We start from the raw sequence: 9,660 nt of genomic DNA, 5'->3' as shown, positions 1-9,660 counted from the left end.
GTCTTTACTGTACTTTATTGATATCTTACTGCACTATTACGCTGTTCGGACCCGAGTACAAATTTCGTTCATGATTCATGTGGAAGCATGTTTTTATCGAATGACAATAATAAATGAACAATAGGAGTCTGGGAACCGTAAACTCACTATTCAGGAACAGCTTCTTCCCATCAACCATTATGCTTTTGAACACTACAAACACCAACTAAACTATGAACTATGGTTGCACCGAGGATTTCAACCTTTTTGCATTAACATTGGTCTTTTTAAATCGAATGAACTTTTTGTTTGTTTATAGCATTATCTATGAGTACTGTGTTTACACAGCTGTTGTGCTGCAAGTAAGAATTTCATTGAAACTCTTAACTCTCTCGGGAGAAATTCAGCATGTCTGCAATAATTCTTACAAACTTCTACAGATACACAGTCAATCTCCAATTGTGAGAACAGTCACAGGAGGAATGATTATCCCACTACACTCAAGCTGACACCCTAATATTCAAAGCGATGTGCTACTCGTTACTCCCTTGTCCTCGCGATGACACAGAGGAGACCCCAGGATCCCAAAACCAAATTGAAAAAGATAAACCCAAACTGGAACCAGAGAAACCACGTTTGATTTAGCTCCAGAATACAACACCCTCACCAAAAAGCCCATGAATTCCCACAACAATTATCCAACTCCCACAGCCCCGTACACTGAAAACCAGTCCCAGTAATTCCGAGTACGATCTTAAAACCCAAACTGTAGAAGTAGTAGAACCAGTCCAGAGACTCAAGTATAATGCCTTTAGATAACACAAATCTATTCAATGATAAGGCAGCAATGAAAATTAGATTCCTTTACCCACCCCAAATCTATAATAATTCTAAAAGTACAAAAGGGAAAGCAGCTCTACTAAAAATTGAAGAACCGTTCTCCTCTTGAATCGGAAATAGGACACTGACCAGATTCCTTCCAAACTAAAATAAGACAGGCAAAATCAGTGGGTTATTAGCCAAACTGCACAACAAATGACCAGGCAGTTGCTTCGGGCCCTGGACGCTGGTAAACCGTGGCCACAGAAAACCTGTTCCATTTCACTAAATAAAGAGAACAAGATCTCTCAGGTGCCACTAAATGACCAAATAGAATAGATTAAATGAAAACATCCAATTTTAAAATTGTTACAAATCTTTATTAACTAGAGCTGCCAAGAGGTTGGGACAGTGGCCATGACCTGTTTCTGGCCAAGATAACAGGAGCAACTTTTGCAGACAACAACTGGTCCAGAGACAAGCTGTTAATTTGAGTATAGGAGCAGAGAGGTTCTACTGCAGTTGTACAGGGTCTTGGTGAGACCACACCTGGAGTATTGCGTACAGTTTTGGTCTCCTAATCCGAGGAAAGACATTCTTGCCATAGAGGGAGTACAGATAAGGTTCACCAGACTGATTACTGGGATGTCACTACTTTCATATGAAGAAAGACTGGATAGACTCGGTTTGTACTCGCTAGAATTTAGAAGATTGAGGGGGGTTCTTATAGAAACGTACAAAATTCTTAAGGGGTTGGACAGGAAGATTGTTCCCGATGTTGGAGACGTCCAGAACAAGGGGTCACAGTTTAAGGATAAAGGGGAAATCTTTTAGGACCGAGATGAGGAAAACCTTTTTCACACAGAGAGTGGTGAATCTCTGGAATTCTCTGCCGCAGAAGGTAGTTGAGCCCAGTTCATTGGCTATATTTAAGACGGAGTTAGATGTGGCCCTTGTGGCTAAAGGGATCAGGGGGTATGGAGAGAAGGCAGGTACAGGATACTGAGTTGGATGATCAGCCATGATCATATTGAATGGCGGTGCAGGCTCGAAGGGCCGAATGACCTACCACTGCACCTATTTTCTATGTTTCTAATAAACAGGAAATCACAAGAAATGGGGATGGAAGCTTCCAGAAACATGGGGCATAACGGCTCTACCTTCAAAGCACCTTCCCTAAACCAGTCAGACCTCTTTCCCTGATGAAACTGTAGACAAATCAAAACTGGAATATTGTTGTTGCCCAGTCATGGACACCACTGGATTGAATTGGCATTAGAGAATGGTGGGCACAGTGGTGTAGCTGGTTGAGCTGCGGCCCCACAACGCCAAAGACTCGGTTTAATCCTGACCTCCAATGCTGTGTGTGGAGTTTGCACGTTCACCCAATGACCACATGGGTTTACTCCTGGTGCTCTGGTTTTCCCCACATTCCAAACACGTGCGGGTTTGCATGTTAATTGGCCTCTGTAAATCGCCTCTAGTATATAGGGAGTGGACGAGAAAGTGGGATGAGATAACTTGTGTAAACGGGCGATAGATGGTCGGCATGGACTAGGTGGGCCGAAGAGCATTTCTATTCTGTATCTCTGAACAAAATTGGTGACCACAAACCAACAGACATAGAATCATAGACAATAGGTGCAGGAGTAGGCCATTCAGCCCTTCGAGCCTGCACTGCCATTCGATATGATCATGGCTGATCATCCAACTCAGTATCCTGTACCTGCCTTCTCCCCATACCCCCTGATCCCTTTAGCCACAAGGGCCACATCTAGCTCCCTCTTAAATATAGCCAATGAACAGGCCTCAACTACCCTCTGTGGCAGAGAGTGGTGGGGTTCTTAAATGGGTGAGCAGAGAGACAGAGGGGTGTAAAATGGGGGTGGAAGCAACAGGTAGCAAGGTGAAAAGTAATAGTGGCAGGCAGACAAATCCAGGGCAAAAATCAAAAAGGGCCACTTTTCAACATAATTGTAAAAAGAGTAAGACCGTTGTAAAAACAAGTCTGAAGGCTTTGTGTCTCAATGCAAGGAGCATTCATAATAAGGTGGATGAGTTGAATGTGCAGATAGCTATTAATGATTATGATATAGTTGGGATCACGGAGACATGGCTCCAGGGTTGGGAACTGAACATCCACGGATATTCAATATATTCAGGAGGGATAGACAGAAAGGAAAAGGAGGTGGGGTAGCATTGCTGGTTGGAGAGGATATTAACGCAATAGAAAGGAAGGACATTAGCTTGGAGGATGTGGAATCGATATGGATAGAGCTGCGAAACACTAAGGGGCAGAAAACGCTAGTGGGAGTTGTGTACAGGCCACCTAACAGTAGTAGTGGAGTTGGGGCTGGCATCAAACAGGAAATTAGAAATGCATGCAACAAAGGTAAAACAGTTATAATTGGTGACTTTAATCTACATATAGATTGGGTGAATCAAATTGGCAGGGGTGCTGAGGAAGATTTCTTGGAATGTATGCGGGATAGTTTTCTAAACCAACATGCAGAGGAACCAACAAATGAGCAGGCTATTCTAGACTGGATATTGAGTAATGAGGAAGGGTTAGTTAGCAGTCTTGTTGTGCGTGGCCCCTTAGGCAAGAGTGACCATAATATGGTTGAGTTCTTCATTAGGATGGAGAGTGACATTGTTAATTCAGAAACAAGTGTCCTGAATTTAAAGAAAGGTGACTTTGAGGGTATGAGACGTGAATTGGCCAAGATAGACTGGCAATTGATTCTTAAAGGGTTGACGGTGGATATGCAATGGAAGGCATTTAAAGACTGCATGGATGAATTGCAACAATTGTTCATCCCAGTTTGGCTAAAGAATAAATCAGGGAAGGTAGTGCATCCGTGGATAACAAAGGAAATAAGGGATAGTATCAAAACAAAAGATGAAGCATACAAATTAGCCAGAAAAAGCAGCCTACCAGGGGACTGGGAGAAATTCAGAGTCCAACAGAGGAGGACAAAGGGCTTAATTAGGAAAGGGAAAATAGATTATGAAAGAAAACTGGCAGGGAACATAAAAACTGACTGCAAAAGTTTTTGTAGATATGTGAAGAGGAAAAGATTAGTTAAAACAAATGTAGGTCCCTTGCAGTCCGAAACAGGCAAATTGATCATGGGGAACAAGGACATGGCAGACCAATTGAATAACTACTTTGGTTCTATCTTCACTAAGGAAGACATAAATAATCTGCCGGAAATAGCAAGGGACCGGGGGTTAAATGAGATGGAGGAACTGAGTGAAATCCAGGTTAGCTGGGAAGTGGTGTTAGGTAAATTGAATGGATTAAAGGCCGATAAATCTCCAGGGCCAGATAAGTTGCATCCCAGAGTACTGAAGGAAGTAGCCGCAGAAATAGTGGATGCATTCGTGATAACTTTTCAAAACTCTTTAGATTCTGGAGTAGTTCCTGAAGATTGGAGGGTAGCTAATGTAACACCACGTTTTAAAAAGGCAGGGAGAGAGAAAACGGGGAATTACAGACCAATTAGTCTAACATCGGTATTGGGGAAAATGCTGGAGTCAGTTATTACAGATGGGATAGCAGCACATTTGGAAAGTGGTGAATTCATTGGACAAAGTCAGCATGGATTTATGAAAGGTAAATCATGTCTGACGAATCTTATAGAATTTTTCGAGGATGTAACTACTAGAGTGGATAAGGGAGAACCGGTGGACGTGTTATATCTGGACTTTCAGAAGGCTTTCGACAAGGTCCCACATAAGAGATTAGTATGCAAATTTAAAGCACATGGTATTGGGGGTTCAATATTGATGTGGATAGAGAACTGGCTAGCAGACAGGAAGCAAAGAGTACGAGTAAACGGGTCCTTTTCAGAATGGCAGGCAGTGACTAGTGGCGTACCTCAAGGCTCAGTGATGGGACCCCAGCTATTTACAATATATATTAATGATCTGGATGAGGGAATTGAATGCACCATCTTCAAGTTTGCGGCTGACACGAAGCTGGAGGGCAGTGTTAGCTGTGAGGAGGATGCTAGGAGGCTGCAAGGTGACTTGGATAGGTTGGGAGAGTGTGCAAATGTATGGCAGATGCAGTATAATGTGGATAAATATGAGGTTATCCACATTGGTGGCAAAAACAGGAAAGTAGACTATTATCTGAATGGTGGCCGATTAGGAAAAGGGGAGATGCAACGAGACCTGGGTGTCATGGTACACCAGTCATTGAAAGTAGGCATGTAGGTGCAGCAGGCAGTGAAGAAAGCGAATGGCATGTTAGCATTCATAGCAAAAGGATTTGCGTATAAGAGCAGGGAGGTTCTACTGCAGTTGTACAGGGTCTTGGTGAGACCACACCTGGAGTATTGCGTACAGTTTTGGTCTCCTAATCTGAGGAAAGACATTCTTGCCATAGAGGGAGTACAGAGAAGGTTCACCAGACTGATTCCTGGGATGGCAGGACTTTCATATGAAGAAAGACTGGATAGACTCGGCTTGTACACGCTAGAATTTAGAAGATTGAGGGGGGCTCTTATAGAAACTTACTAAATTCTTAAGGGGTTGGACAGGCTGGATGCAGGAAGATTATTCCCGATAACCATATAACAATTACAGCAAGGAAACAGGCCATCTCGGCCCTACAAGTCCGTGCCGAACAATTGTTTTCCCTTAGTCCCACCTGCCTGCACTCATACCATAACCCTCCATTCCCTTCTCATCCATATGCCTATCCAATTTATTCTTAAATGATACCAACGAACCTGCCGCCACCACTTCCACTGGAAGCTCATTCCACACCGCTACCACTCTCTGAGTAAAGAAGTTCCCCCTCATGTTACCCCTAAACTTCTGTCCCTTAATTCTGAAGTCATGTCCTCTTGTTTTAATCTTCCCTATTCTCAAAGGGAAAAGCTTGATCACATCAACTCTGTCTATCCCTCTCATCATTTTAAAGACCTCTATCAAGTCCCCCCTTAACCTTCTGCGCTCTAGAGAATAAAGACCTAACTTATTCAACCTATCTCTGTAACTTAGTTGTTGAAACCCAGGCAACATTCTAGTAAATCTCCTCTGTACTCTCTCTATTTTGTTGACATCCTTCCTATAATTGGGCGACCAAAATTGTACACCATACTCCAGATTTGGTCTCACCAATGCCTTGTACAATTTTAACATTACATCCCAGCTTCTATATTCAATGCTCTGATTTATAAAGGCTAGCATACCAAAAGCTTTCTTTACCACCCTATCTATATGAGATTCCACCTTCAAGGAACTATGCACGGTTATTCCCAGATCCCTCTGTTCAACTGTATTCTTCAATTCCCTACCATTTATCATGTACGTCCTATTTTGATTTGTCCTGCCAAGGTGTAACACCACACATTTATCAACATTAAACTCCATCGGCCATCTTTCAGCCCATTTTTCCAAATGGCCTAAATCACTCTATAGACGTTGGAAATCCTCTTCATTATCCACAACACCCCCTATCTTGGTATCATCTGCATACTTACTCATCCAATTTACCACCCCTTCATCCGATGTTGGGGAAGTCCAGAACAAGGGGTCACAGTTTAAGGATAAGAGGGAAGTCTTTTAGGACCAAGATGAGAAGATCATTTTTTACACAGAGAGTGGTGAATCTGTGGAATTCTCTGCCACAGAAGGTAGTTGAGGCCAGTTCATTGGCTGGATTTAAGAGGGAGTTAGATGTGGCCCTTGTGGCTAAAGGGACCAGGGGGTATGGAGAGAAGGCAGGTATGGGATATTGATTTGGATGATCAGCCATGATCATATTAAATGGCGGTGCAGGCTCGAAGGGCCGAATGGCCTACTCCTGCACCTATTTTCTATGTTTCTATGTTAAATATATAGTTATTGGACTTTGCATTTCGGAAAAGTCCCAGCTGAGAGGAAGACAGCAAAATACTAAAAATATTGGGTGTGATAAATGACTTCAGGACAGTTTGTTATGAAAATGAAAGAAATGGTAACAGAATACTTATACAGCTGAGTGAGTATAATTTTATGGATGAGAAATTGTGTTCAACCAATTGATGACTTATTTGACAAAATAATTAGCATGTTAGATAACAAGGAAGCCAATGAATGGAGCAAATTTTGTTATGCATAATTTGGTCCGCGAAGTGCCCCATAAAAGATTACTGCATTAGATAAGCACCTGTGGACTTGAACGTAATAGTTTAAGTCTAGGGGGTCAGATATGGGGCTTTATGTGTGGGCCAGATATATTATCAGTGCAAAGGGGCTAGGAGCAAGGCCAAGTGTGCATCCAGAGTCAAGGTCTGGAATAGTACTAGGTGTGCTGTCAAAGCTGGGACCAGGGGAGTGTTCAGCACTGGGAACCTAAGCAGGTAAGCAGCTATGAAAAGGGTAGAATAGGGGGCCAGGCATAAGGCTGGACTCAGGGACAGGAATGAGAGAAGGTATGCGTCTGGAGTCAGGGCCAGGAGTAGTACCAGGTGTGCAGTGAGACCCAGGTTGGCCAACATGGGCCAAGTGTTTGATTATAACCTGATTTCCATATATTAATACACTAGAGATCATTCATGTGCTGCACGTGTTGATCAGAGCCTGGGCTCTACTGTGGAATGTAATTAGGAAAGTAATTTAGTCTAAACTTATTCATAGCTAATCCAATTTAAAGCATAAATATTGCATTCAAGTGTAAGTTAAAAAACTCACTACAGTATGCACCATATTGCACAATTTCAAGCTGAAAACTGCAAAAGTACCGTACCAATGGGAGGGGGGGACACCCTCCTCTCACACCCTCTCCCCGGTCACTACGCTCCCTTGGGCTTGGTCTGTCGCAATTTCTCACTCCCAATTCTTACCCAATGTTGGTAGCCCTGGACTCAATTCCAGCACATTTGCACCAGAGGTCTTCAACCAGACCCCCACCATCTCTTCACTGCACTTAGACAGAGGGTGTCTCTGGATGGAAGTTGAGACAAATCAAATCAGACAACTTGAAGGGAATAAAAAACTCCAGGCCACATAATGAGGCGACACCTGACCTGTGATTAGTGTAAACAGTATTGAATGTATGTTTAGCCTCACAATGCAGGTCAGATTATTGTTTTGCCCGGTTCCTGTATTGTACATATTTATTTACCTGAATAAAGTTTATTTTGATTACATTTAAAAAACCTGACCTATGAGTGTGAGACACAAACTTAGTATTCAGCCCTCATTTGTATTGGCCATTGATGTTGTGCTGACGCTTGTTCACCAAAATCAACCCATCATTAGTAGAAACAGATGATGTTTGTGGAAACAAATCTACCGTCTGTCTCCCTCCGTTCCGGCGGGAAAGGAAACGTCCATCGACGACCCGCTCCCGCGCCGCATAAACATCGCGAGAACTGACGCTGAGTCTCGTAGGGATGGCGAAGGTTAAAGGGCGAAGCCGGATTGTCCCCGTCACGTGCCGGGGGATGAGGGAGGGAAGGCAGCCAGCACTCTCTGTACCTCACACACATTGTCCACTGGGGCAGCGGGAAGAGGGGTGGGTAGGGAGGGGGGAAGGGCTGCAACCTGTACACTCTGCATCAAACATTATAGAGCAGCTGCCTCCCCCCCACCCGCCGCCCCAGCTGCTCCCCCGACACGTGACGGGGTCCAGCCCGGCTTCACACTTTAACCGGCGCCATTCCCACGGGACACGACGTCACTTCTCGCGATGTTGGGCGGGAGCGGGTCGTCGACGGACGTTTCGTTTCCACCGGAAACGTCCCCTGAACCCCGGGGGGGTTGTGTGTTGTGACCAGAATGACCCCCCTCACCCCCACTTTACCCCCCCTTCACCACTCTCCCCTCCTCCCCATACACCCTCCTCTTCTCTCCCCCCCAACTCGCACCCTCACCACTCTCCCCTTCCCCTCCACTCAGGGTGACCACAACTGCTCTCCATAAGCTGAGAGAAAGCAGGTCAGAGGCAGGGAGGGAGCAACAGATGGATGCGGATAAGATGCAGTGTCTGTCGAGCTGAGTTCCTCCAGCATGTTGTCCCAGCAAAGAATGAAAAACTGGAACCATACACAGCTATTCACAGCCGTTTCAGGATTGCCACAGGTGGAGAAGGTGGAAATCCATTTCCTAAAGATTGGGAAATAACTGATTATGATGTTCACTAATTTTTTAAACAACCTGTTTGGAAATTTGCCAGATTAAGATGATTCAACCTTAAGGTGAAGGGGAAATGATTTAATAGGAATCTGAAGGGTAACCTTTTCACACAAAGGGTGGTGGGTGTATGGAAAAAGCTGCCAGAGGGGACTATCCCAACATTTAAGATACAGTTAGACAGGTACATGGATGGGAAAAGTTTGGAGGGATATGGACCAAACTCAATGGTGTGGATAGCATCTCAGGCAAATAGCTATTTCACAGTTTTGGATTTGCCAGAATTCCTGAATTTTTTGCTTTACTTCATCCTGATTTGCAATCAATTAATGATGGCTCGCAGAATGATCCTGACTGAAACGTTACCCATCCTTTTTCTCCAGAGATGCTTCCTGACCTGAGTTACTCCAGCGCTTTGTATCTTTGGTATAAACCAGCATCTAAAGTTCCTTGTTTCTACTAATGATGGTTACGTTTTTTTATCCTCTTCATGTTGTCTGATTTGATTTATTTCAACTTCCTTCCTGAGTCACCCTCTGTTTAAGAGCAGTGAAGTGCAGTCGTGGTTTGGTCGAAGACCTGTGGTGTTAACGTGGTGGAAGTGAATCAGTTGCGTCTTTACTGTCCCTCTGAATGTATGTTTTGGACGATGGCTGGTTGTGCGCAAAAGGTTGTGGGTGTCTGTTTGTTTGTGGTCACCATTTTAGTTCAGAGATACAGATTAGAAAC

Source organism: Amblyraja radiata, unplaced genomic scaffold, assembly GCF_010909765.2.
Source record: "Amblyraja radiata isolate CabotCenter1 unplaced genomic scaffold, sAmbRad1.1.pri S141, whole genome shotgun sequence".
Lineage (NCBI taxonomy): Eukaryota > Metazoa > Chordata > Chondrichthyes > Rajiformes > Rajidae > Amblyraja > Amblyraja radiata.
This window is presented reverse-complemented; position numbering follows the sequence as displayed.